Genomic DNA, 27,816 nt, shown 5'->3' on the forward strand with positions numbered 1-27,816 from the left:
CCTTATTCTGAGACTGTGACCTCTGGTTCTAGACTCCCCAGCCAGGAAAAACATCCTCCCTGAATCTACCTGACAAGCCCTGTAAGAATTTTGTATGTTTCAATGAGGTCACCTCTCATTCTTCTAAACTATAGAGAATATAGGCCTAGTCTACTCAATCTCACCTCGTAAGACAATCCCCCCATCACAGAAATCAGTTTGGTGAACCATCGTTGCACTCCTTCAATGGCAAGTGAGGTAAGGAGACCAATACTGTACACAATACTCGAGGTGCGGTCTCATCAGGGCATTATATTGCAATGTGGTGGGTAAAAGACTTAATCACCCCTTTCCCATTTGATTCCCTCTCGCCTTCACCGTAATTGGGAATTTGCTTTTTTAAGATGGCCAAGAAGCATGCCTGACCCAGGTAGGAGCCTCATTAGTATATGTTAATTGGTGTCCTATGATGTTGTTTCGGACCCCGATGGCATTTTACCGGTCTACCGCGAGGCGGTGCTGCTGCGGGGAAGAGGAGGAGGCGCTCTATTGTAAGTCAGAAACTTTCCGTATTAGGGCCAGGAGTGGCAGGAGTCCATCTCCAGGCTCCACAAGGGAAGTCTGGGCCCGTGCGTGACTTACTTTGATACCACCGAGCGGCCTCTAGGTAGAAAACTGGCCGGCCCTTATTCACCCCGCCCAATTTTCGTTTCTATTGAAGTCTCCGCCGAAGTTAATTCGGCCCCCAGTGTCTCTTTAACATAGCGGGACCGGTAGCATAGTGGTTTTGTTACTGGTTCTAATAATTCAGAGGCCTAAACTAATGACCAGAGACCTCCTCCTTTAGCTTATCATAGAAACATAGAAAATAGGTGCAAGAGTAGGCCATTTGGCCCTTCGAGCCTGCATCACCATTCAATAAGATCATGGCTGATCATTCACCTCAATACCCCTTTCCTGCTTTCTCTCCATACCCCTTGATCCCTTTAGCCTAAGGGCCATATCTAACTCCCTCTTGAATATATCCAACGAACTGGCATCAACAACTCTCTGCGGTAGAAAATTCCACAGGTTAACAACTCTCTGAGTGAAGAAGTTTCTCCTCACCTCAGTCTTAAATGGCTTACCCCTTATCCTTAGACTCTGTCCCTTGATTCTGGACTTCCCCAACATCGGGAACATTCTTTCTGCATCTAACCTGTCCAATCCCATCAGAATTTTATATGTTTCTATGAGATCCTCTCTCATCCTTCTAAACTCCAGTGAATACATGCCCAGTCAATCCAGTTCTCTCCTATTATGTCAGTTCTGCCATCCCGGCAATTATCCTCCATCTCATCCTCCTCGTCCTCCTCCCCCTCATCCAACTCCTTCTCATCCAAGATCTCCTCATCCTCCTGGTTTACCACAACAGTAGCTACCCAACTTCCAGAGTTGGTCAGCGATCCGATGGCTGCACCCTTCTCAAAGTGACCCTGTGGCTTTTGCTGTGCAGGTAACATTGTTCGAAAGGTCCCATGGTCCGGGAAACGGCAGCATATTAATTTGAGGAGAGGTGGGTTTCTCATGGGTGGGGCATTCGGTTGGGGCACCTGGCCTGAGCAGCGGAAGGATAACGTGGAACTTGCAAATGTCGCCCTGGCAGGCAGAGGATCTTTATCGCTCACAGAGAATGAGTTCAAATCCCACCATGGCAGCTGGGGAATTTAAATTCAGTTTTAGAAACATTGAAACATGGAAATTTACAGAGCAGAAGGAGGCCATTTCGGCCCATCGTGTCTGCGCCGGCCGACAAAGAGCCGCACAGCCCTCGGTCAACAGCCCTGAAGGTCACATATAAACCTGTGAACAATGAATAATAGCAGGAAGGTAAATAGCACCCAGCCCAACCAGTCCACCCCACACAACTGCGACACCCCTTGCAGCAAAACATTCTACACTCCATCCCAACCGGAGCCATGTGATCAGATAAAAACCTAGGCCAATTTAGGGAAAAAAGTCTGGGAAAATTAAATCTGGAATGGTGACGGTGAAACTACCGGATTGTCGTAAAAATGCATCTGGTTCGCCAATGTCCTTTAGGAGAAGGAAATCTGCCGTCCTTACCTGGTCTGGCCTATATGTGACTCTGGACCTCACAGCAATGTAGTTGGTGCCTAACTGCCCTCTGAAATGGCCGAACAAGCCACTCAGTTGTACCAAACCGCTACAAAGAACAGCAGTTCAAGAAGGCAGCTCACCACCACCTTCTCAAGAGCAATTAGGGATGAATTGAAGAAAAATGTCGGATGAGAAACAGCATCACATATTGGCGACGAACTGCGGATGAGTGTTGCGAACCATAGCCGTATAGAGCTGCCAATATGAGCAAACACATCAGCCCTGCCCTCTGACGCAACATTAATCCTACCTGTGCAATAAATTGTGTTGAAAACGTGAAAAATCATTAAATGTGGGAATCATGGGCCCAAGTTTGCCCCAGGGTTACAACGGCGCATCTCCGTGTGGTGCGCCGACTTTTCAGAACAGAACCGGCGCCTATTATTTACCTTGGTATTCTCGCTTCAGTCTGGTCGATCCAGGCTCTCGGCGCAGTGCAGAAGAACACGTGGAGGGCGGAGCCAGGTCCCGGCGCTGAAAACATTGCCGGGACCTCTGCACATGTGCGCTGGAGTGTGCGCGCATGTGCAGTAGCTCCTCGTCCCTGAGGCTGCGTGGGAGGGCGCCGCCCCTAGCTCTGGCCGAATGGGCTCACCGGGGCGGCGAAGATTGGACTCGGGCCTCCCTCCCTCCTGTTCAGCTCCCGCCTCCCCCCTCATGTTCAGCTGTTCCCCCTCCTCTCCCCCCATCCTTCCCTCCACATCCTCGGCGGGGCCCGCCCGCCCGCCATCTTGCTGGGGACAGGCCCCGTCCGAAGTCTTCGGCCGGCTTCCTCTCGCTGGCGGGGCCCGTTCAGCCTCCCCCTCTCCTCCCCCTCTCCTCTCCCCCCCACTCATCTCCCCCCTCTCCTCTTCCCCACTCTTCTTGCCCCCCTCTTCCTCTCCTCTCCCGCTCCTCTCCTCCCTCCTCTCCTCCCCCCTCCTCTCCCCCCTCTCCCACCTCCCTCCTCTCCTCCCCCCTCCCTCCCTCCTCTCCCTCTTCCTCCCCTCCCTCCTCCTCCCTCCCTCCTCTCCCCCCCTCTCCCTCCCTCCTCTCTCTCCCCCTCCTCTTCCCCCCTCCCCTCCCCCTCCTCTCCTCCCCCCACCACCCCCTCCCCCCTCCCCTCCTCCCCCCACCCCTCGCTGTCAGAAACACAGAGAGACACTGACAGAGACAGAGAGAGAGACACTGGGGGAGAGAGACACTGGGGGAGAGAGACACTGGGGGAGCCCCATGCCAGTACGCTGTTGGAGGGCTCCCGGTGTTGCAGTCGGTGAGTAGAAACTTAATTTTTTATTTATTGATTTTTTAAAAACATTTAAAAAATTTTTTTGATTGATTTATTGGGTGATTTATTGATTTATTTATCATTTATTATTAATGATGGCTCTTTATTTGTAAAAGTGAAGTGTTTAATGTTTGTTAACCCCCCTTCCCCCCCGCCTCTCTCATTCCCTACGCTTGATTTATAAGTGTTGGCAAGGTTTTTCTGAGCGTACAAAAATCTACACTTACTCCATTCTAAGTTAGTTTAGAGTAAGTTTTCGCTGCCTAAACTTGCAAAACAGGCGTAAGTGGCTGGACACGCCCCCTTTTGAAAAAAAATCTGTTCTAAAATGGAACTATTCTAACTCACTCGAACTGGAGCAAACTAAAGGCCGAGAATTGCAATTTCTAAGATGCTCCATTCTAAACTAGTTGCTCCAAAAAATAGGAGCAACTTAGGCTGAAACTTGAGCCCATTAAGCAGTCTCCTACAATGTTCACTGTTACATTTGCCAGGAAGGATAATTATTGGAATAAACGAACTAAAGAAAGAACACGCATTTATATCTAGAAAATGCTGGAAATCTCAGCAGGTCAGGCAGCATCTGTGGAGAGGAAGCAGAGTTAATATTTCGGGTCGATGACCCTTCGTCAGAGTGTTCGGAAAGAACAGATTCTTCACCAGCACTGAAAGGGGGAGGGGAAGAAAGAACAAAAGGGAAGGTCTGTGATAGGGTGGAAGACGGGAGAGATTAGAGAGACAAAAGGGATGATGGCCCACATTCAAATGGTAATGCCAGGAGTTAGAAAAACATTAGTCATGATAGGGTGTGAATGGCGGGATAATGACCAGCTGCCATTAAAGACAAGGAGAATAAAAAGAAACAGGCTCTGAGGGGGGCGGGGAGGGGAGGGGGGTGCCGGGTGGGGTGGGGGGAAAGTGAACCAAAGTTTGGCAGCGGTTACGCTTTGAACTTTTTAAAATCGATGTTGAGTCCAGAAGGCTGTAAAGTGGTTAAACGAAAGATGAGTTGCTGTTCCTCGAGCTTGGTTGGAACAGTGTAAGAGACCAAGCGGTCCCTTGCTTGGATGATGACGTAGTTTAGCAGATGCCAGTGCTTGGAGCGAGGGTGTTGGCACGAGGCTTTATATTTGTCCTTCTGATGGAACAGGGTATTGGTTATGATGAGGCTGTGTTACAAGCATTTTGTCAGGAGGAGGGTGCCATCGGAGTTGGCTTTCCCTACCCTCTCTCTGCCAATCACACCTCCCCAGAGGTCAGTGTCCTTTCCAACTCTGGCGTTGAAGTCGCGAAGGAGGATCAGTTTGTCGCTCGTTGGGACTCAGGACAGGGATTGTTCAAGGCTGGAGTAGAATTCCTCTTTGGTCTCGTCTGTAGCTTCCAGTGTTGGGGCGTTCGCGCTGAAGACCGTAGTGCACTGGTTCCGGGCTAGGGTGAGCCGAAGAGTCATGAGGCATTCGTTTATCCCACAGGGGGAGTCTCTAAGAGAGCCCACTAACTCGTTTTTTACGGGGAAGCCAATTCCATGGAGGCGGTGTTCTGCTTGTGGTTTCCCTCTCCAGCAGAAAGTGTAACTACCACCTTGTTTCTTGAGCTGGCCTTCCCCTGCCCGTCGGGTCTCGTTCAGGGAGGCGATGTTTATGTCGAAGCGCCTGAGTTTCTGGGCAACGATAGCAGTGCGGCGTTCCAGTCTGTCGCTGTTAGGGTTGTCCATGAGGGTCCTGACGTTCCTGGTGCTGAACTTCTCTTAAAATGTGGAAGATGCCTGTGCGTGAATTTTTTTAACGTGGGGTAGCCGTTGCACACCAGCCACCATACGGGCTTGACAGAGCAAGGTCTTGGTCCAGTGGCAAGGCAGTCCAAGATGACTGGAGACTAAGCTCTGCTGTATGTGCCCAGTTCATTGCCCTCAGGATTGGCTAAGACATCAGAGAGAGCATCCCTGCTTTTCTTCAAAATTGTGCCCATGGGATCTTTTATGTCCACCTGAGAGAGCAGATGAGGCCTCAATTTAATGCCTCATCTGAAAGACGGCACCTCCAACAGTGCAGCACTCCCTCGGCATAGACTAGATGGGCCAAATAGTCTTCTTTCATGCTCTAAACATTCTATGATTCTGTGATAGTCCTGGACTAAAGTGTCAGCCGAGATTTTGTGCTCAAGTCTCTCGGACTTGAACCCACACCACAACTTGAGCCACTGTGCTCTCCTAGTGGATGTCCATCATCATCATAGGTAGTCTCCCGAACGAGGATGACTTGCTTCCACAAGAGTTCACAGATGTTTCAATGAAGGACCTGATGTTCCAGTCCTGAACTCCAATTGAGGGGGTGGAAGATGCCTGTGCGTGGATTCTTTTAACGTGTGGTGCACTGGCACACCAGCATCCACACGGGCTTGACAGAACTAGGCCTTTATCCAGTGGCAAGGGTTGAACCAGGATGACTGGAGACTGCTCTGCTGCATGGACCTAATGCGCACAAATATCGTAGTGTGGGCTGGCCCGTGCTGCCCCTGGGCCCGCGTCTCTGCTGGGCCCCATACACTCATTCACCGCACCTTCGCCCACAATGTTCCAGGGCCCGATGCTCCAGCTCTATTTATCGCCCCGACCTGCGGTGGTGTTCACACACAGGTCGGGGCGGCCCACAATGCTGAATTCTATGGGAAATATCTGACAGTCAGCTTTGAACATCTTTCTCCCCGATCGATCTATGGAAGCTCTTTGAATCGGAAGGGTTCGCTCTGGTTGGTGTTCTCACAATGGATGTCCACTGGGGTAATGGTGAGGACTCTCCAATTAGCTTAATTGTCGCGTCGACCCTGCTTTTCTTCGAAATTGTGCCGTGGGATCTTTTACGTTCACCACACAGGGCAGACGGGGCCTCGGTCTAACGTCTCATCTGAAAAACGGCACCTCTGACCGTACAGCACTCCCTCAGTGGGAAAAGTTTGTGTCTTTGACTTTGAGCGTTGGTTCCCCTTGGCAGTCGCTCCTTCAGAAAGAAAACATTTTGTTCCGATCCTTCCTTGGTGACAATGCTGAATTTCTCAGGCCCTGATTGAGATGAATGCCTGGCAGCCAGAACCTTGTCTAATTATTTGTGACTGCCTCCCATGATTAAGTAGGTGGTGACGGTTCGTGATTGAGTGAAAAGAAATGAGTGGGGGGGAAGGAAAAACACAACCACCTAGATTGTCTTCAAAGGTCTTTTACTTGCTCCTCGTTTGTGTCAGCGTCTGAGTCTGATTGACAGATGTTTTCAATGTCTGGACGGGTGGCTGCAAGGTTTTCAAAAACGTTACACAGCAGCCGTCAAACGATGACATTTTCTGGAGGTTCCTCTGTGGCAGGTATTATCAGTTCCTGCCTTGATCGTGACGCGTGTAATGACAACGGGTGAGTTGAATTATTTATCTCTGCTCTCCCACTATACCATCTATCGGACGCACCAAGAGTGACTGACTTATTGTAACTGTTACAGGAAATTAAACCAGACATCTTTTCATGTATCTCAGTGACAAATAGTCGTCAGAAGCTACTCTCAGCGAAAAGGCAAGCTCGAATAAAATACTCCTTTACACGGCAGAACTCTGAACCTTCCCCCGTTGAGGACTTTTCTTGGGTTACTTGCCTTCATTAGCCGAGGAATTGAACACAAGGGCAGGGAGGTTGAGCTTGAATTGAACAAAACATGAGTTAGGCCACAGCTGGAGTACTGCATGCAGTTCTGGTCACCACATTACAGGAAAGATGTGATTGCACGAGAGAGGGTACAGAGGAGATTTACGAGGATGTTGCCAGGACTGGAGAATTTTAGCTCAGAGGTAAAGATTGGATAGGCTGGGGTTGTTTTCTTTGGAACAGAGGAGGGTGAGGGGAGATTTAATCGAGGTGTGTAAAATCATGAGGAGCTGAGATCATCATCATCATCATCATCATAGGCAGTCCCTCGAAATGAGGATGACTTGCTTCCACGCCTAAAAGGGATGAGTTCACAGGTATTTCAATGAAGGACCTAATATTCCAGATCCCGAACTATATCCTGAAGGGTAGAAGATGCCTGTGCGTGAATTTTTTTAACGTGTGGTGGCCGTTGCAAACCAGCCACCCCACAGACTTGACAAAGCTAGGTCTTGGTCCAGTGGCAAGGATTAACCAAAATGACTGGAGACCAGCTCTGCTGCACGGACCTAGTATGCACACATATCTCAGTGTGGGCTATCCCGTGCTGCCCCTGGGCCCTCGCCTCTTCTGGGCCCCGAACTCTCGCCTCTCCTGGGCCCCGATTACATCCCTCTATGAACTCTTGCCGCTCCTTCGCCCTGACCTCGCCATTCCTGCACGGCCGAGATAGAGTGGATAGGAAGGACCTATTTCCCTGAGCAGAGAAGTCAATAACCAGGGGGGGTTATTGATGGTAATTGGTAAAAGGAGTAGAAGGGGGCTGAGGAGATTTCTGTGATTCTATGACCTTATTGAGAAACAAAAAGAAAAAGGATTGTCACTTTACCCATCTAGACTAATACATCTAATGGAGAGGCAGCACAAGCAAGAATGGATGAGCCTTTCAAAATGCGCTAAATTCACCCTTATTTGCTATTAGAAATGTCCTGAATATTACTTCTGCAGCGATCATTATAAAAGGCAGTCCATTAGAACCAGTAAAAGAAGCCCAGAGGCGCACACACACACACACACTCCCTTCATGATTGGTGCCATCACAACTCCCCCCCGCAAAAAAATATGAAGCGTTTTTTTCAAATTTTATGGACTGGAACCCTCTATGAACATTACATTCGACAGCTCGCGACATGTAATTGATACGGCCTAGCTTTGTGGCAGCGATGTGTCAGAACATTTCAATCATTAAAAGTAGCACAAAGTATTTGTGGATACTGCTCTGATGCTGCCTGTAGCACAGGGAAAGCATGTTCTGTTCATTTATCAGTGTTATGTTTGTCTTAGATATTGTACCTTGACAGCCTGATATGTAATTAACTCGTGTATCTACTGGGGCTCAGGGCAATGAAGTACTTGAAGAATTTGTTAATATTTTGACTCCATTATCCATCTATGCGTTTCTCTTGGGTGGGGTGGGGGGGATGGGAGGTAACTGAGATTCAGGGAAGGCGCTGCATATGAGCAACATAGGAACAGGAGAAGGCCATTCAGCCCCTCAAGCATGCTCCACCATTCAATTAGATCATAGCTGATCTGTATTTTAACTTCATTTACCCGCCTTGGTTCCATATCCCGTTATACACTTGCCTAATAAAAATCTATCGATCTACGTTTTGAAATTTTCAATTGCCCCTCAGCCTCAAGCAGCTTTTTAGGGCAGAGAGTTCCAGATTTCCGTTACGTTTTGCTGATATCGACCCACTATTCAGGTGGCCGTGTAGGAGTTCCGAGTAGAGCGCTTGCTTTGGGAGTCTTGCGTCAGTCATGCGAACAATATGGCCTGCCCAGTGGAGCTGGTCGAGTGTGGTCAGTGCCTCGATGCTGGGAATGTTGGCCTGGTCGAGGTCACTGAAGTTGGAACATAAGAACATAAGAACATAAGAATTAGGAACAGGACTAGGCCATCTAGCCCCTCGAGCCTGCTCCGCCATTCAACAAGATCATGGCTGATCTGGCCGTGGACTCAGCTCCACTTACCCACCCGCTCCCCGTAACCCTTAATTCTCTTATTGGTTAAAATAAGAACATAAGAATTAAGAACAGGAGTAGGTGCGCCTGTCCTCCCAGAGAATTTGCAGGATCTTGCGGAGACCTAGTTGGTGGTATTTCTCCGACACGGCAAGCAAGCCCAAGGTGGGCAGAGAAAACCTTTCAAGGACATCCTGAAAGCCTCCTTGATAAAGTGCAATATCCCCACCGACACCTGGGAGTCCCTGGCCAAAGTGGAGGAAGAGCATCCGGGAGGGCGCTGAGCACCTTGAGTCTCGTCGCCAAGAGCATGCAAAAAACAAGTGCAGGCAGCAGAAGGAGCGTGCGGCAAACCAGTCCCACCCACTCTTTCTTTCAACCACTGTCTGTCCCACCTGTGACAGATGCTGTAATTCCTGTATTGGGCTGTACAGTCACCTGAGAACTCATTTTTAGAGTGGAAGCAAGTCTTCCTCGATTTTGAGAGACTGCCTATGATGATGATGATTCAGGTGACCGGAATCGTGGGACACACGCAACATAAAGAACCGACACCTCATCACTCACCCAGCATCAGAGGTTCCTGGCTTTGACCTCCCTCGAGGACAGTGGACAGCGCCTGACCCAATCCGCTCAGGCCACGGATGATGCGTCCACCTGCTCCGTGAGTGGAGGCTGAGACTTTTTCCAAAGTCCGACTGTGGCCACGAGCCACAGACCACGGAACGCATCACATCGACCCGCCCGCTGAGATCTGTTGCGGGAGGCACCTCATTCTCCCCACTTGGCATCTCAGGACACCATCGAATGGAGAGCCAAGCTAGACCTCCCGTTATAGGCTTGTCCCGTCAAACGAAACAACAATCACTCTTTGTGTGGAGAAGTGCTTCCTGACATCACCGCTGAACAGCCCAGATCTAATTATCAGATTATGCCTCCTTGTCCAGAGGAGATACTTTCTCTCTATCTACCCTGTCAAATCCCTTAATCATCTTAAACACCTCAATTAGATCACCCCATAATCTTCTATACTCGACAGAATATAAGCCAGGACTGAGAAAAAGGAACCTGAAGAATGGAAGAAGCCAAAAATTAAACTTACGGAGAAGACGAAAACCCCTATCGTATATATGTGTCCGAGAGGTGCGATGTGAATTCCGATATAATAGCAGCCCCCAAGGAAGCCCTCCTCTATTGTCCAATTCCACCTAATTGATGCCGTGGTATGGTACCACTGGTACCAGTAGCCTTCAGGTACCTCATCCAAATGGCCATTCTCCGTGTGTCAGTCCAGACAGCAAACCCCATCACACCTTGATGCACGACAGCAGCCAAACCTAACCCTCTCCTCACTGTGACGTCGCGAGACGTATGGGCCTAGGAATTGGAGGGCGCTGTGCCCATTTTTCCGGGTCAAAATGGTCCACTATGGTGTGTGGTGCACAGGCACTCATTCCACACAGGCCATGCACCGCATGCTATAAGGGTTAGGGCGCCATGCCCACCTGAAACTGGCGTTAAGCCCATTGCCTATGCAAATCAAGGGCTTAATGCCTATCTATGAAACTTTTGTGAAATTGCATCCTGACTGACCATAACAACAACAACTTGAATTTATATAGCACCTTTAACCTAGTGAAACATCCCAAGGCGCTTCACAGGAGTATTATGAGATTAAAACTTTGGCATCCATAAGGAGAAATTAGGGCAGGTGACCAAAAAGCTTCATCAAAGAGGTAGGTTTTAAGGAGCGTCTTGAAGGAGGAAAGAGAGGTAGAGAGGCAGAGAGGTTTAGGCAGGGAGTTCCAGAGCCTGGGGCGTAGCCATCAGAAGGCACGGCCACCAATGGTTGAGTGATTATAATCAGGACTGTACAAGAGGGCAGAATTAGAGGAGAGCAGACATAGAAACATAGAAACATAGAAAATAGGTGCAGGAGTCGGCCATTCGGCCCTTCTAGCCTGCACCGCCATTCAATGAGTTCATGGCTGAACATGCAACTTCAGTACCCCATTCGTGCTTTCTCGCCATACCCCTTGATCCCCCTAGTAGTAAGGACTTCATCTAACTCCCTTTTGAATATATTTAGTGAATTGGCCTCAACAACTTTCTGTGGTAGAGATTTCCACAGGTTCACCACTCTCTGGGTGAAGAAGTTTCTCCTCATCTCGGTCCTAAATGGCTTACCCCTTATCCTTAGACTGTGACCTCTGGTTCTGGACTTCCCCAACATTGGGAACATTCTTCCTGCATCTAACCTGTCTAACCCAGTCAGAATTTTAAATGTTTCTATGAGGTTCCCTCTCATTCTTCTGAACTCCAGTGAATACAAGCCCAGTTGATCCAGTCTTTCTTGATAGGTCAGTCCCACCATCCCGGGAATCAGTCTGGTGAACCTTCGCTGCACTCCCTCAATAGCAAGAATGTCCTTCCTCAGGTTAGGAGACCAAAATTGTACACAATACTCCAGGTGTGGCCTCACCAAGGCCCTGTACAACTGTAGCAACACCTCCCTGCCCCTGTACTCAAATCCCCTTGCTATGAAGGCCAACATGCCATTTGCTTTCTTAACCGCCTGCTGCACCTGCGTGCCAACCTTCAGTTGTACCATGACACCCAGGTCTCTTTGCACCTCCCCTTTTCCTAATCTGTCACCATTCAGATAATAGTCTGTCTCTCTGTTTTTACCACCAAAGTGGATAACCTCACATTTATCCACATTATACTTCATCTGCCATGCATTTGCCCACTCACCTAACCTATCCAAGTCGCTCTGCAGCCTCACAACATCTCGGGGGTTTGTGGGGCTGGAGGAGATTACAGAGATAGAGAGGGAGCTGCCATGGAGGGTTTTCTAAACAAGGATGAGAATTTTGAAATCAAGGCATTTTTTAACCGGGAGTCAATGTAGGTCAGCGAGCACAGGGTGATGGTTGAGCGGGACTTGGTGCGAGTTAGGACACGGGCAGTGTGAACCCTGCATGATCACATCAAAGCAAGCTGGAGGCTTCTGGCAAAAAGTTAGGTAAACATTTATTTTCAAAGCATAGGAAAGCGTGGATAGAGATCTCCAAAGCATCACATCACTCCTGGCAAGCATGCAGCAACAGCTCAACTTCTCCTCTGGTTAGCCACTGATTGGAATTAAGCTGGCATTGACTCTCAAATTAGGTTGCCAACTCTGGTTGGACATATTCCTGGAGGCATTCTCACCTTGCTCCTTGCTCCAACCACCCTGTTCCTACAGACTCGCCATTGGTCACCCAACTTGTGGCGCCCCGCCCATTGGAAAACGAAAAGACTCTTCATTACCCGATTGGATGATTTGTGACTGTGCTTTTTCTTCCTCATCTCAGATTTTTTAAAATTACGAATAAACTATCAAAGAATGTTATTTTTAAAAACACAAGGGGGTGGAAATGCAGGTTGGGGGCTAATTAGGGCACCAATGGAAGCGGGACAGTAAATTTTGCGCCAGGGTATGGTTTGCATCTGCAGCCACAAAATCCCTCCGCTGGACCCTGAGTGTGGGGCGGAGCGCTAAGGGACTGACCTATCAAGAAAGACTGGATCAACTGGGCTTGCATTCACTGGAGTTCAGAAGAATGAGAGGGGACCTCATAGAAACATTTAAAATTCTGACAGGGTTAGACAGGTTGGATGCAGGAAGAATGTTCCCAATGTTGGGGAAGTCCAGAACCAGGGGACACAGTCTAAGGATAAGGGGTAAGCCATTTAGGACTGAGATGAGGAGGAATTTCTTCACCCAGAGAGTGGTGAACCTGTGGAATTCTCTACCACAGAAAGTTGTTGAGGCCAATTCACTAAATATATTCCAAAAGTAGTTAGATGAAGTCCTTACTACTAGGGGGATCAAGGGGTATGGTGAGAAAGCAGGAATGGGGTACTGAAGTTGCATGTTCAGCCATGAACTCATTGAATGGCGGTGCAGGCTAGAAGGGCCGAATGGCCTACTCCTGCACCTATTTTCTATGTTTCTATGTTTCTATGAAGGATGTCAAAGCCTTGGGAAAGGTGCAGAGATTTACCTGCTATCTTGGACTTTCATTAGCTGTAGTGAGCGTCTGACATTCTCCATGCCTGATGGAGGTGCGAGATAGTGGATGTAATATTTACTCCGTAGGATAACTCCTGGCACGCTATTGTGCAAGAACCCTTTGTAATACACTGACATCGCAAGCCATCAATTATTATCAATCCTGTACCACTGCTTCAAGGACATGGACATCCTGATAGGTACTGGTGCCTGAAGATGACTGAGATGACTGAATTTGTACATCCAAGGGTAAGCTAGATAAACCCATGCGGGAGAAAGGAATCGATGGTTTTGCTGATAGAGTGAGATGATGAGGGATGGTAGAAGGTTCAAGTGGAGCATAAACATAGGCATGGACCGGTTGGGCCGAAAAGTTAGTATGCAGGCACAGTTAGTCATCATCATAGGCAGTCCCTCGAAATCAAGGAAGACTTGCTTCTACTCTAAAAATGAGTTCTCAGGTGTCTGTACAGTCCAATACAAGAATTACAGTCTCTGTCACAGGTGGGACAGACAGTTGTTGAAGGAAAGGGTGGTGAGGAGTTTGGTTTGCCGCATGCTCCTTCCACTGCCTGCGCTTACTTTCTGTATGCTGTCGCCAATGAGACTCGAGGTGCTCAGTGCCCTCCTTGATGCACTTCCTCCACTTAGGGCGGTCTTTGGCCAGGGATTCCCAGGTGCCGGTGGGGATGTTGCACTTTATCTGCCCACCTTGGGCTCGCTTGCCGTGTCGGAGTTCCGAGTAGAGCGCTTGCTTTGGGAGTCTCGTGAAAATTGAGCAAGTAATCAGGAATGTTGTCCTTTATTGCAAGGGGGATGGAGTATAAAAGCAGGGATGTTCTGCTACAATTGTACCATACCTGGAGTACTGCGTACAGTTTTGGTCTCCTTATTTGAGGAATTATAGACTTGCTATGGAGGCAGTTCAGTGAAGGTTCACGAGGTTGATTCCTGGGATGAAGGTGTTGTCATATGAAGAAAGGTTAAGCAGGTTGGGCCTGTACTCATTGGAGTTTAGAAGAAAGAGAGGTGATCTTATTGAAACGTATAAGATTCTGTCAGGGTAGATGCAGAGAGGATGTTTCCCCTCATGGGGGAATGTAGAACTAGGAGCCATAGTTTCAGAATAAGGGGTCATCCATTTAAGACAGAAATGAGGAGGAATTTCTTCTCTCAGTGGGTCGTCAATTTTTGGAATTTTCTACCCCAAGGAGTTGTGGAGGTGGGTCATTGAATATATTTAAGGTGGAGATAGACAGATTTTTGAATGATAAGGGAGTCATGGGTTATGGGGAACGGGTGGAGAAGTGGAGTTGAGGCCAAGATCAGATCAGCCATGATCTTATTGAATGGTGGAGCAGGCTCGAGGGGCCAAGTGGCCTACTCCTGCTCCTATTTCTTATGTCCTTATGAATGGCCTGTTTCTGTGCTGTATTGTCAAAGCAATTTCTGGTGACGTATGTCTAAAAAACAGGAAGTGGGCTTATAATTCTAATCCCAGGGACATGGGACTGAGAGAGCCAGGTTACAGCACAATCATCCCATTAATTTATGATGGGGAAAGTGAAGCTTGGAGTACGTGTGCTTGCATTATGCCTCATTAAGGACTCATCTTGGAAAATACACTTCGTAGTGCGCTGCTCCAACTTGCCGATTCCGGGTTCAGTGTACAGAACATGCTGAGTTAACTCCTCTCAACCAATGTGATATCATTAGCCTTGTTACCCTTGGGACAGAAAGAGGAAAACAACAGCTATTTCTTCCCTTCTTGATCATTATCTACTGACCCTTCTCTACTCTAAATCACCTGTGCTGACATTGCTTTGTCAAATATATATCCAATTCCTTCTTGAAAGTTACTATTGAATCTGCTTCCGCCCTCCTTTCGTGCCGTCCGTTCCAGATCATAACAACTCGCTGCGTAAATATTGTTTCCTCCTCTTCCCTCTAGTTCTTTCTGCCAATATCTTAAATCCGTGTCCTCTGGTAACCGACCCTCCTAATTTACTCGATCAAAACCCTTCATGATTTTAAACAGCGCTCAATTAATCTCCCTTTAATCATCTCTGCCCACCAGCCTCTCCCCATAACTGAAGTCCCTCATCCTTAGGGCCATTCTGGTAAATCTCCTCTGCACCCTTTCCAAGGCCTTGACATCTTTCCTAAAGTGTGATTTAAAAAATGAAAAAGAAAGACTTGCATTTATATAGTGCCTTTTACGACCACTGGATGTTCCAAAGCTTTTACAGCCAATGAAGTACTTTTGGAATGCAGTCACTGTTGAAATGCAGGAAAGGCAGCAGCCAATTTGCACATGAGCAAGCTCCCACAAACAGCAATGTGAAAATGAGCAGGCAATCTGTTTTTTGTTATGTTGATTGAGGGATAAATATGGGCCAGGACACCGGGGATAACTCCCCTGCTCTTCTTCAAAATAGTGCCATGGGATCTTTTACATCCACCTGAGAGAGCAGATGGGGGGCCTCAGTTTAACGTCTCATCTGACGGCACCTCCGACAGTGCAGCACTCCCTCAGCACTGCATTGGAGTGTCAGCCTAGATTTCTTTGTGTTCAAGTCCCTGGAGTGGGACTCGAACCCACAACTTTCTGACGCAGAGGCAAAAGTGCTACCCACTGAGCCACGGCTGACTCTGCAAAGGTTTAGTTTAACTTCCTTGCTTTTGTACTCTATAATTAATTCATCAATAGACATTGGCTCTAAATAATTCTGATGCTGCATATTTTAATGCCTGCATACATTATCCACCTTTTCTCTCCCACGCACACACAAAGCACCTTATTATGCTCCTTAAAACCTGCGCTCGAGGTCCGTGCAGCAGAGCTGGTCTCAGTCATCTTGGTTAACCCTTGCCATTGGACCAAGACATAGCTCTGTCAAGCCCGTGTGGTGGCTGGCATGCAACGGCCACCCCACATTAAAAAAATCCACGCACAGGCATCTTCCACCCTTCAGCATGTAGTTCGGGACCTGGAATATTAGGTCCTTCATTGAAACACCTGTGAACGCAACCCTTTTTGGCATGGAACCAAGTCATCCTCAATACGAGGGATCACCTATGATGATGCTGAAATCCTGCCTCTGACCAAGTATTTGGTCACCGGCTCTAATATTTCGTTATCCCAATGCACCTTGAGATGTTTTGCTGCCTCAAAGGAGCTGCATGAAAGCAACCTGTTGACAGGATAATTCCAAGAAACTATATCCGCCCGAAGCACAAGAACTATCTGTCGCCGTGTTGTCAGCTCATCCCATAATATGTAGGCAAAGGCAGACATTGATGCGGAGATTCAACACCACCTCCAGTGCGCCAGTGTAGCCTTCAGCCGCCTGAGGAAAAGAGTGTTTGAAGACCAGGCCCTCAAATCTACCATGGTCTACAGGGCTGTAGTAATATCCGCCCTCCTGTATGGATCTGAGGCATGGACGATGTATAAAAGGCACCTCAAGTCGCTGGAGATATATCACCAACAAGATCCTGCAAATCCCCTGGGAGGACAGGCGCACCAACATCAGTGTCCTCGTCCAGGCTAACATCCCCAGTATTGAAGCACTGACCACACTCGATCAGCTCTGCTGGGCAGGCCACATAGATCATATGCCAGATATGAGGCTCCCTAAACAAGTGCTTTCTGCGGAGCTCCTTCATGGTAAACAAGCCAAAGGTGGGCAGCGGAAACGTTATAAGGACACCCTCAAAGCCTCTCTGGTAAAGTGCGACATCACCACTGACACCTGGGAGACCCTGGCCAAAGACCGCCCGAGGTGGAGAAAGTGCATCTGGGAGGGCGTTGAACTCTTTGAGTCTCATCGCAAAGAATGTGAAGAGGTCAAACGCAGGCAGCGGAAGGAGCATGCGGCAAACCAGCCCCACCCACCCCTTCCCTCGACGAATGTCTGTCCCACCTGTAACAGGATCTGTATCTCTTGTATTAGACTGTTCAGCCACCAAAGGACTCACTTTGGGAGTGGAAGAAAGTCTTCCTCGATTCCGAGGGACTGCCTATGATGATGATAATAATACTTACCCAGCGTCAGTTTGATAGTAACAGTCTTGCTTGCAGTAACTAATTTAACTTGGATGGCTGGCATCTCATTAAAATCAAGTTATGGTAAACACTTCATTGTCATGATGCCTTGCAGAGTTGTACCAGTTAGACTTGTTACATGAAGGTGGAGGAGCGTGAGCTGGTGAAAATTCTGGAAGTGACGACACTTCATTAGAACAAGGCTATTTATTTTCCCACTGAGCTGAACATGAGGAAGCCCACAGTGCTTATACCTTTAATTGAAACTGACTTGATTTGCTTAAGATTTAAGGATATTTATACAGACTGTGTTGGAAAATTATATATATATACACAAGTGCTCCTTAAACAAGACGGCAGGCACAATGAAATGCCCACTTACGTCAGAATTTGAGTGGAATCGCTTGGGTCTCAGAGATGCACCCTTGACGGGTCAAGCAATCCTTTTCAGTCAATGATACACAAATAGGATGTGGTGTCTGTCACTCCCAGGGGTCGAAATTCGGTACCGCCGTTTTCGACCGCCTGAGTGCTGATTTTACCCTCGAGCGTTAGTTACAGGCTCCAACTGCCAATTTCAGTCTTTACGCCCAAAGATGAGAGAGCAGCGCCAACAATTGGTGTTGCACACTCACCGTCGGGCGGGACCTCGGGAGGCCGACTGAATTACTCGACTGGAGACTGCCACCATGCTGGCTGGAAAATGGGATGAAAAGACAAGAAAGAAAAACAACCTCATACTTCTCCGATCCACGCACACAAACTACCCCACTTTTACAACTAATGAAAAGAAGATGAAATAAATAAAGAAAAAGCCTTACGTTGACCTCTGGGCGAATAGGCCCGAGAGCCGCGATGTTCCTGCTACGTTTTCCCAGGCAACACGGACGTCTTGCCGTTGGGCCGCCGCACAAACCAAATATCTTGGGAGCGACGCCAAGAGGGCGGTGCACGCTGGATGACATCACCACGTGGGTGGCATTGGATGGTGCAGCATTACCTCATGACGCCTCTGCCAAAGAGCCGACCGAATTTCTCCCGCGCTTAACACCGACGGTAAGCCTTTGCCGCACGTTAGCCGGCCAGCACTGGTTGTAATGGGTGGCGTTATAACGGGAATTTTGTTCCCTCAGTCTTTGTTAGCACATTCTCCCTGGTGAGAACCCCCCTTATTGCAGAACAGCTAAAGAACGGCACTTTGTCGGTAGAGACTTGAACTTTTATTTAAAAGTGTAAGGGGTGGTTTGCAGGGGGTCAGCTTTCCCTTCTGACCTTATATGAGCGGTTCCGAATCGCTCCCACACCCTTGGTTCTGGAATTATGAAGGGACTGTGACAGACTTGGACAGACAATCGGTTTCAAGGTAGGAAGCAGGTATGGCTTTATTGTGTTTAAAAAGAAGTAAAGGGCACACCTTTAATAACACACACAGACCAATACACACTGAGGGGTACAACACATTGAATAAATTGTCAAATTACAGCCTGTGGTGAAAAGAATACGGCTTAAACTCTAACTGGGGTAAAGAGGAGAATGCAGATACATTTACACAAGTTATCCCAGCCTCCCTCCTCCCAATTCCCCTAACTAATGAAGTTATAGCTCTGGGGGGGTTCAGGGGCTATGCTCACCAATCCCCTTTTTGACAGTTCCAACTCCAGGGTTTGCCTTAGTTGTCCCTGGGGTTCGCCTTAGTTGTCCACGGTCTGTAGTCTGTACCCCTTGGTAGCGTAGGACCAGCTTGTAGAGTGGAAAAATCTTCGGTTTTTCTTCGGTTTTGTCGGGTTGGTTCCGGTTGACTGTTGGGTTGGTCGCGATGGCCCTCAACTTTCCAATAGTGGTTTTGACAGCCTGTTTGCTGTTGTGGTGCTGTCCTTCTGGGTTTTAGAGATTCCTTTCGCCGATGTTTAGGGGTCCCACTTTTCGAGGCTGGTGTAGAACTTATGCAACGAGACTGCTAACTTAATAGTGTCTCTTGAAGCACACCTCACTGCCAGAACAGACTTCAATTATACTAAAACAGGCTTCCTTATCTTCCATCAAATCTAGCTCAGTTCTTTGTTTCGATTTTGCAGCCAGCTAACTGAAACTTGATTAAGTGGTTTTAATCTGCTGTTAATAGGCTTTTCGAAGTTGGTGAGCTCTCCATTGTGCTAGTCTGGCCTGAGCCAGATATTTCTATGCCTGTTGAAAAGGTGTTGGAATATGTATGTGACATTTGGGTCCTCTGGGTGCGGTGATAAATGTTTCTTCCATTGTTGATTGTTTAAATGCTAATGTTTTCAAGGGACAAGTTTCGAGGGTATACAGTTCCTTGACAATTTTATTAGTTCCAATGTCCAAACTGGCCCTTTAAGTATTGACCCCACCCCTTTTCTTGCAGACCCAACATACACCTTTTAAAAATCCCAAATTCGATTAAAGTTCGTAGTTTCTTCCATGTGCACTTTAGGATTTCAAACTTTCTGGTAGATAGTTTCAAATTAAATTGCCTTTCCTATGAGTCCAAACACTGGGGGGGGGGGGGGTGGTCTCCATGAATGCATCCCCTTTTATCCCCTGCAGGCCTCGTCTGCCCCTTTAAAATTCATTTGTGTCCCAAAGTTTTCCTTCCATTTTAAAAGTCCATAAAGGGATTCTTCTCCTCTGCAGGGGAACGGTACCTGGAATCTTTGCGAGATATTGGTAAATTCTACAAAAGTGTACGCAGCTTTGTGACTTTGCTGCAATAAAAAGTCATGGATAGCACATGGAATTTGGCTCAATAGATTTTGGTCCAGAAATTCGGGTTGGTTTCGCCTCCCACTAGCATCACTGGGGGCGCTAACGGAGTGCTAACGGCTTTTGGCCTGGACACGGTGCCACTAACAACTCCTGCTAAATTCTGTGGGAGTTCAGCGACGGCGGTAACCTGTTGCGCCATGTTCCGAAGCAGCCCCTCCAATCCTCTGTCATCGACCGACAGTACGCGGACGACGCTTGCGTCTGTGCGCATTTAGAGACTGAACTCCAAATCATAGTCAACATCTTCACTAAGGCATGCGAAAGCATAGGCCTTACACTAAACATCCGTAGGACACAGGTCCTCCATCTGTCCCCACCATACAGCACTGCTTCCCCGGTCATCAATATGCACGGCGCGGCCCTGGACAAATTTCCATACCTTGGGAGACTATTATCAGCAAGGGCAGACATTGACGACGAGATTCAACATCGCCTCCAGTGTGCCAGGTGGATAGAGGTGTACCGATGGATGTGGTGTATTTAGATTTCCAAAAGGCATTCGATAAGGTGCCACACAAAAGGTTACTGCAGAAGATAAAGGTACGCGGAGTCAGAGGGAATGTATTAGCATGGATAGAGAATTGGCTGGCTAACAGAAAGCAGAGAGTCGGGATAAATGGGTCCTTTTCGGGTTGGAAATCGGTGGTTAGTGGTGTACCACAGGGATCGATGCTGTTTACAATATACATAGGTGACCTGGAAGAGGGGACAGAGTGTAGTGTAACAACATTTGCAGATGACACAAAGATTAGTGGGAAAGCGGGTTGTGTGGAGGACACAGAGAGGCTGCAAAGAGATTTAGATAGGTTAAGCGAATGGGCTAAGGTTTGGCAGATGGAATACAATGTCGGAAAATGTGAGGTCATCCACCTTGGAAAAAAAAAACAGTAAAAGGAAATATTATTTGAATGGGGAGAAATTACAACACGCTGCGGTGCAGAGGGACCTGGGGGTCCTTGTGCATGAATCCCAAAAAGTTAGTTTGCAGGTGCAGCAGGTAATCAGGAAGGCGAATGGAATGTTGGCCTTCATTGCAAGAGGGATGGAATACAAAAGCAGGGAGGTCCTGCTGCAACTGTATAGGGTATTGGTGAGGCTGCACCTGGAGTACTGCGTGCAATTTTGGTCGCCTTAGTTAAGGAAGGATATACTAGCTTTGGAGGGGGTACAGAGACGATTCACGAGACTGATACCGGAGATGAGGGGGTTACCTTATGATGATAGATTGAGTAGACTGGGTTTTTTACTCGTTGGAGTTCAGAAGGATGAGGTGTGATCTTATCGAAACATTTAAAATAATGAAAGGGATAGACAAGATAGAGGCAGAGAGGTTGTTTCCACTGGTCGGTGAGTCTAGAACTAGGGGGCACAATCTCAAAATACGGGGGAGCCAATTTAAAACCGAGTTGAGAAGGAATTTCTTCTCCCAGAGGGTTGTGAATCTGTGGAATTCTCTGCCCAAGGAAGCAGTTGAGGCTAGCTCATTGAATGTATTCAAGTCACAGATAGATAGATTTTTAACCAATAAGGGAATTAAGGGTTATGGGGAGCGGGCGGGTAAGTGGAGCTGAGTCCACGGCCAGATCAGCCATGATCTTTTTGAATGGCGGAGCAGGCTCGAGGGGCTAGATGGCCTACTCCTGTTCTTAATTCTTATGTTCTTATGTTCTTTGGCTGTGTGAGGAAAAGAGCTTTCGAAGAGCAGGCCCTCAAATCTGGCACCAAGCTCATGGTCTACAGGGCTATAGTGATACCCGCCCTGCTGTATGGCTCAGAAATGTGGATCATATACGGCAGACACCTCAAATCACTGGAGAAATACCACCAACGATGTCTCCGCAAAATCCTGCAAATCCATTGGGAATGTCCTCGATCAGGCCAACATCCCCAGCATTGATGCGCTGACCACACTCGACCAACTCTGCTGGGCGGGCCACATTGTCTGCATGCCCGACACAAAACTCCTAAAGCAAGCACTCCACTCGGAACTGCTACACGGCAACGAGCCCCAGGTGGGGAGAGGAAACGTGACTAGGACACCCTCAAAGTCTCCTTGATAAAGTGCAACATCCCCACCGACACCTGGGAGACCCTGGCCAAAGACCGCTCTAAGTGCATCCGGGAGGGCGCTGAGCACCTCGAGTCTTATCGCCGAGAGCATGCGGAAAACAAGCGCAGGCAGCGGAAGGAGCGTGCGGCAAACCAGCCTCCCCACCTACCCTTTTCTTCAACCACTGTCTATCCCACCTGTGACAGAGACTGTAATTCCCGTATTGGACTGTACAGTCACCCAAGAACTCATTTTTAGAGTGGAAGCAAGTCTTCCTCGATTTCGAGGGTCTGTCTATGATGAAATTGGGTATCACCCCCCTGAATCTGCGCCGGGCGATGAAAGCGACAGTTTCAGGGGACGTGAACCGGGGTGCGAGTTAAAGGGGAGGTGTGGGCCGTTAAAAAAAATGTTTTGCCAATTTTGTTGGCACGTTGACCGCGGAGTGCGTGCCGCGATCGGTCAGCCCGGCACGATGCTTGAGTGCCGGACTGTTGGCATGGCAACCCCACTCCCCAGTGGGCCAGGTAGGACCCTTTCATCACTGCAAAGTATGCAGCGTGGGCCCTTCCCTTTATATTGAGGGTAGAGCCCCCCTACGCGGCTCAGTGCGTAGCGCTGTGCCCCGCTCCCGACCCGTCCAGCCCAGAAAGGAAGTGGTGCCTGTTACTTTGCACTCTACTTCTTTTTGACGGTGGCGGGGGGGGGCCGGGGAGTAACCCTAATTTCTCGCGAGAGGCGAGATGTCTGCGCCTGCCGCCCCCAAAACAGGGCACAACGGAATCGTTCCCCCTTTCTTTCTTATTGACGTTAATGGAAAAGATAATCGGGCAGGGTGTAAATCGGGCTACCGATTCCCTCTTTTACGCCACCACCACGGACAACTTTCACCCCTGACCTCTTTCTAAAAGATTCAGGAGGATCCATTGAGTAAGATTCCAAATACCAAACATGACCATGTGTGACACTTTCTGGTACCACCCGCTTTTGCGCTACGTTATTCTCTTGGTAATTCTTCTTTACCAATGATAAGAACATAAGAAATAGGAGCAGGAGTAGGCCATACGGCCCCTCAAGCCTGCTCCACCATTCAATATGATCATGGCTCATCCGCTCATGGACTCAGGTCCACCTCCCTGCCCGCTCCCCATAACCCCTTATCCCCTTATCGATTAAGAAACTGTCTATCCCTGTCTTAAATATATTCAATGTCCCAGCTTCCGCAGCTCTCTGAGGCAGCGAGTTCCAGAGATTTACAACCCCCTGAGAGAAGAAATTCCTCCTCATCTCTGTCCTAAATGGGCGGCCCCTTATTCTAAGATTATGCCCCCTAATTCTAGTCTCCCCCATCAGTGGAAACATCCTCTCTGCATCCACCTTTTATACATTTCGATAAGATCACCTCTCATTCTTCTGAATTCCAATGAGTAGAGGCCCAACCTGCTCAACCTCTCCTCATAAATCAACTCCCTCATCCCCGGAATCAACCTAGTGAACCTTCTTTGAACTGCCTCCAAAGCATGATCTCCCTTCCGGAAGAGGTTGACACTTAGTCCCCAGCTGCCCTCTGGTACCTAATGCCTCATGGCCATGCGCGAGCCTTGAGAATGGTTGTCAACTACCTATTCAACTGCAGGGGCAGCGTCATACCTCGGCACGAACGAGCCGATTTAATCGGGCGGAGACAGTCAATTATAAGCAGTCATTTTAGATGCGCCAAGGTACAGGACCGGAAGCTGCTTCTTCAGGGTGTTGAAGGGCATATTGAGCTCAAACGGCAGAAAGGTGATGGACAAGTAGAATAACCATCTCCCTCCATTCAAGCCAAAAGAAAACACAAGAAAGTTCTATGTCAGTGCTACTCCCATACTCCCTAATATGTAGCCAGTGTTAAATCGATTGGAACAGCCTTGCTTGCAGTCACTAATTCAGTAATGTAGCTGCTGGTCGTTATGGACATTAAAATCTAGTCTCGATAAACATTTCATTCCGGTGGTGTCTTGCAAAATTCTACTCTTTATGAGTGCGAAATGAAAGCGCAACAGCAGTTGTACAGGAGCGTGGGCTGATGATTGGATTTATTGAAGGAACAAGTAGATGCTTAATTGGAAAAGATAAGGTTCTGAGGGGGATTGACAGGAGAGCAGCTGAGAGGCTGTTTCTCTTGGCTGAAGAGTCCAGAACTGAGGGGCACACTGTCCCAGGAGAAGGGAGTCGGCCATTTCAGACTGAGATGTGGAGGAATTTCTTCCCTCACGGGGGTTGTGAATCTTTGGAATTCTCTACCCCAAAAAGGGCTGTGTCTTGAGTACATTCAAGGCTGAGATCGGTAGACACAGCCCCTCGAGCCTGCTCCGCCATTCAGTGAGATCATGGCTGATCTTCCACCTCAGCATTTTCCTGCCCGATCCCCATATCCCTTGATTCCCCTAGAGTCCAAGGGGTAGAAATTTCCCCCTTCGCCCGATTCGATGGTTTTTACTGCAGCTGCGGTTAAGGTCGCGCCTTGAGCGATATTCGGCTGTTTTATTTTGTTTTGATCCAGGAGTTGGTCTTAACGGGGAGCGGTGAAAGCAACCGAGGGGCAGAAGTTGGGTGCGGTGTGTATTCACTTAAAGGGGAGAGCCTCCGCGATTTTTAAACTTCCGTCCACTGGACCAGCAGGGAGCGTTTTTCGGCCGGGCCAGCGGCCTGGCACTCAAGAGGGGGTGCCAGGCTGCCTGTTGGCGGCCCGGCCGAACCCGTGGGCATAATTGTTGGCCCGACCAGGCAGTCGGCCGACAAAACAAAACATGGTGGCAGCGGCAGTGCGCCCTCCCCTTTAAGGGCAGCCGCACCGCCGTTGCAGAAGGCCACAGCCTCACTGGACCACCGGGAAAAAACTTGTCTTGGCACCGCCGGGCGGGCCGAAGATTTTCCGAGGGGAATGTCGTCGTCGGGGGTGGGGGGGGGGGGGGGGTTAGATCGGCGGTGCGCACGGCGAAGACGCGCTTAAGACGGATCGGCAACAGCGGAGAGATAATGGGGGGTTCAGGGCAGTGGCAGAAAAACTCAGGAGGGCAATTGGGCTATCCGCGGCCATTCCACTCCGCAGCGTGGCCGCCGATTTGTGGTGGTAACAGGCCTTAAGGAGAGGGGCCATTTCAGCCCCCCTCAAAATCTATCTATCTCAACCTTGAACGTACTCAGTATACTCAATGACTGAGCATCCACAGCCCCATGCCTGGAAGGTTAATGGCCTCATAAGGGCCACGGGGCAATTTCGGACCCTCTGCCCTTGACCCCCTCAACTATATCCTCTCCTTCCAGTGCTGTAATAGTTTTTTTGATCAAAATTAATAACCCCCCTTCCTTTTTTTGCTCCCCTGTTTTTTCTGCTTACCTTACAGCCAGGAATATTAAGCTACCAATCCTCTCCTTCTTTGAACCAAGTCGAAAGTTTTCAAAGGAAAAGCGTGCAATAGAGATTAAGAAATGACAGACAAATGTGATATAATAATAGCAGACAGATATTTGAGTCGTGTAGAAACAAAGAAATCTCAAGAGTAAGAAGTAATACAGGAAATAGAAAAATTATTCGCTGTCGGTTGCAATCTGTCAAAACATGGTCATTTATGATCTGTCTCTTTCAAAAATTAGTCTCTTCTCATCTCGCTGTTGAAAAATATCTCTCTGCTGTTGTATCTCTTTCTAGAACTATGTGCTGTAACCTTTCACTCTTTGTAAAGAGTCTTCTATTTTCTCTTAGCATCCTATCCCTTTCAATCTGTCTTGTCTAAAAGAAAGACTTGCATTTATATAGCGCCTTTCACAACATCAGGACATTTTGTAATGTATTTGCTTCATGGGTTCTTTGCTTAAGAATTCATAGCAACACATTGCTATTAAGAACTATTATTAACAAAGGTTTAACAATCACATTACACATTACCAATTCATCCATTCAGCTCACAACTGCATACCTCCTCGTGGATGACTTAGACCCAACTGGCTGGGGTTTTATTGAGTCTTGTGAACATCACATGACTGGCAAAGCCACTCACAATGCAACAGCTCTACAAACCTGTGAGCATGCTCACAAGTGCATACATTACATGTCCCAAAGTGCTTTACAGCCAATGAAGTACTTTTGAAATGTAATCACTGTCGGAAACGTGGGATCCAATTTACACACAGCAAGCTCCCCCAAACAGAAATGTGATAATGACCAGATAATCTGTTTTCTTTTTAGTAATGTTGATTGGAGGCCCAAGTGCCTTGAAGACGAGCCTTCAAGTCTACGACTTGAAGATCTGTCTCCTGTCATTTTTCTCGCTCGTGAACTGGTGGCGTGACCTTTCACCTGGCTAACTTAACCCTTATGAAGTTTTCTCTTTCACTCTTATGAACAGTTTGACCTACACATTACTGCTGAGGATATTAGTACACGAATACTTAAAGCTTTCGGGTGATATTTACCTGGCCGCTGCTTTAGCGGAGAAGTTCATAGAATCATAGAGTGGGATCGTGCCATTCAGCCCATCGTGCATTTGTACAGGGCAACATAAAACCATAGAAACATAGAAAATAGGTGCAGGAGTAGGCCATTCGGCCCTTCGAGCCTGCACCGCCATTCAATATGATCATGGCTGATCATGCAACTTCAGTACCCCATTCCTGCTTTCTCTCCATATCCCTTGATCCCTTTAGCCCGTAAGGGCCATGTCGAACTCCCTTTTGAGTATATCTAACGAACTGGCCTCAACAACTTTCTGTGATAGAGAATTACACAGGTTCACAATTCTCTGGGTAAAGAAGTTTCTCCTTATTGGTTGCAAAAGATGTCCATCTCGCAAATGAACTCCTTCCCTCACAAAACCTCTACACTTCTCTCTTCAAGATGCTCCTTAAAAGCGACCTTTTTGACCAAGCTTTCAGTCACAAATCCTATGGGCTGGATTTTCGGCATTGCCGTTTTCGTGGCAAAAACGGAGGCGGGGCGGGAAAATTACCGCCCAATTAACATTAGCAATTAATTGACTTTTATCATCTGTGCTCTGCACCATGGGTGCAGCACAAGGGGAGGCGTTGAACGACTTTCCCGGCCCAAAAACGGGGTCCTCGCCAACTTTAGTGCGGGGCCGGGAGCGTTCCGTTGAAAGAACTCGGGAGGGGAACTAAAACATTCAAAAAACATTGCCAACATCCTTCGCTCACAAATCGCTGCAAAAATTTTTAAAAAATAAACACTGGAACTTACCTTTTTGGCAGTTTATCCACCTCACCGCCGCCTGCAGGGCTGCACCGCTGTGTTTTTCTCGACGGTCATTGCGGGGCGCGTTTCGCGGCGTACGGTTGCGACTCGAAACTCGCAGCGGTGTGGCAATGCGAGCCGTTGCACACCCGGCGCAGCTCACCCCGGCACTGCTTCCAAGCACCGCCGCTAAAACCGAGCCGAGGATTGCGACCGGGCGAGAAACAGCTGACCGCCCCATTTTTCCCCGCGGAGCATCACAACGCGGCGAGATCCGGGTCGCAGACGACCCGAGAATCCAGCCCATAGGTATGTCTCCTTCTTTGACTCGGTGTCAATTCTCGTCTGATAACGTTCCTGTGAAGCGTCTTGGGATGTTTCGCTATGTTCAAGGTGCTCGATATAAATCCAACTTGTTTTTTTACACGAGTCCTTCAGTGCTTCTGCCTTGTGCTCTGCTACTGAAAGAATAATCCTATTTCAACACCTAATTTACATTAAAAATACCGACATTTTACTTAACATCTTTTCTTGAGCTGACTAATTCATTTAGATTTTCTTATTCGCTTCATGCGCATTTTCTCA

The sequence above is a fragment of the Pristiophorus japonicus genome, chromosome 10 (genome assembly GCF_044704955.1).
Source record: "Pristiophorus japonicus isolate sPriJap1 chromosome 10, sPriJap1.hap1, whole genome shotgun sequence".
Taxonomy (NCBI): domain Eukaryota; kingdom Metazoa; phylum Chordata; class Chondrichthyes; family Pristiophoridae; genus Pristiophorus; species Pristiophorus japonicus.